This window comes from Vanacampus margaritifer, chromosome 10, assembly GCF_051991255.1.
Source record: "Vanacampus margaritifer isolate UIUO_Vmar chromosome 10, RoL_Vmar_1.0, whole genome shotgun sequence".
In the NCBI taxonomy this organism is placed as follows: domain Eukaryota; kingdom Metazoa; phylum Chordata; class Actinopteri; order Syngnathiformes; family Syngnathidae; genus Vanacampus; species Vanacampus margaritifer.
The window spans coordinates 7,242,326-7,244,516 of NC_135441.1; positions in this window are offsets into that span (position 1 = coordinate 7,242,326).

The following is a 2,191-nucleotide window of genomic DNA, read 5'->3' on the forward strand; positions in this document are numbered from 1 at the left end:
GCCGTCATCTCCCAACAGAGCTGTTGTTTAGCCCCCTCCTTCTTCTTTTCCCCTCCTCCTTTTGCTCCGCATCCCTTTCCCACATGCCTCGCTCACCTCCACTCTCAAATGAGCATGAAGCTGAAGTACAAATGTGTGCGTTTTAACTAACCTCTTGCAGGTCGACTCTTCTCTCTCACTCTCATCCCCACACACTCTACTTAATCTCACATTTACCCTTCTGCTCTTCTGCACCCTGTCGACCACCTCATCCTGGACTTCTGATCTCATCCCCGCAAGCACGTCTCAACTCTAAATCTGCTCCCTTGCATCAGTGTCATCAATGTGAATGTTTCCCTTTTAGCATTTGATAAAGATGTTTGTAACACTGGTATCCTAGATGAAGTGATCTTGCAAAATAATGGCATCAGCCTAACCAGAATATTTGTCAATAACCTACCTTTGCATTTGACCCAATCCTGAATTTGCCTAATAGAGAAAATCATGGCTAAATCTCGGCTTGAAACGGCTCTGTTAAAGGCTGCATATTCCAAAAGAAGGATCAACGCATATGAGAAGGAAATAGAAGACACTGACTTGCATTCAAAGCAAATAACTCATTTTGGAACTCATAATGTTGAAGTGTGATCGGTTTTCATCATGATGTCGTTTTCAAGTCACTCACAACATAGCTCGAATTAAGGATTTTCTGTCTCAACAAGACACGGGAAAACGTTCATGCTTTTATTTCCAGGATACATCACTGTAATTGTGTCTTTACAGGTCTTAATTTAAAAAATAAACTAAAATCAAGCAGGCTGCTGCAGCTGATCCAAAATGCTTGCCGCCAGTGTCCTTACAAACACCAGAAAACTAAACCAGATTACACCTGTCCTTGAAATCACTACAATGGCTTCCTGTGAGTCGCAGAATAGATTTTAAAATCGTTTTACTGGTCTATAAATCTCTAAATGGTCATGGACTCGGACCAAAATGCATGCAAGATGTATTGCTACCCTATGGAGCATCCAGACCCCTTGGGTCATCTGGGAGAGGTCTACTGTATGTTCCCAGAACCAGAACCAAACAAAGTGAAGTGGCATTTAGTTCTTATGCTCCTCACCTGTGGAACAAACTCCCCGAATACTTGTGGTCTGCTCAAACTGTCAGTTCATTTAAATCAGGGAACACAATCAGGCAACATTCTCGTGAGTCTATCTTTTATTATCTTGTTTTAATCACCATTTGCGATTTATCTTTTAATTTACTGATGTTTGGTCATAATCATTTTAATCTGTCTTAATGATATTTAGTTTCTCTTTTTGTCATGATTTTAATGTTTTATATAAAGCACTTTGAATAGTCTTGTACAGACGCTCCCCTACTTACAAACATTCGAGTTGCGAACAACGGTACATACGAACATTTCTGCGCGTACAGTATGTCGAAAAATGTTTGGAAAGAAATGCTGTAAGTTAGATTTTGTATTGCGTGTAGTGCTTCTTTCCGCCGCTAATACCGACGATTGGCGCTGTGAGAGCTCATTGGAGGCTGAGCAACGTGGCGAGGAGGAGGAGGAAGAAACGCCGGTCCCCATGAAGCAGGAAATAACTTTTGAAGCCGATTCCAGCGACGACGAAGAATCTCTCATGATATAAAATCCTCCTCTTCCTCCTCCTCCATCATCTCCTTAAGCATCGAGTACATCTTCCAAAAGTAAGTTAAACTTCATTTTATTTATCTTGTTACGTACATGTACATACTGTGTGTGTGTGTCTCTCTCTCTCTCTCTCTAACATACGTAGTACAGTACAGTACTGTACATATTCTCTCCATTTTATTAAGTTTTTTTCAGTACAAACCAATGCAGGTTACTTGTACAAGCCTTAAACATACTTATATAAACCTTCAATATACTTATATAGGCTTTAAACATAAATTATATTATAAAATATAGCACTGAAGCAACTTACGAACAAATTCACCTTACGAACGATCGTCCGGAACGTAACTCGTTCGTAAGGTGGGGAGCGTCTGTATATGAAATATGCTATACAAACAAACTTGTCTTGCCCTTTTTTTCCTCTGCCACATAGTAGCTAGGACAGTAGTTTCTTTTGCACAGTAAATTCTGTAGAGTAAATTTGACTCTATTTAGAGTGAGACCAAATAGACTCCGTTCTAGAGTAATATTTACACTTGCAAGAGAGTA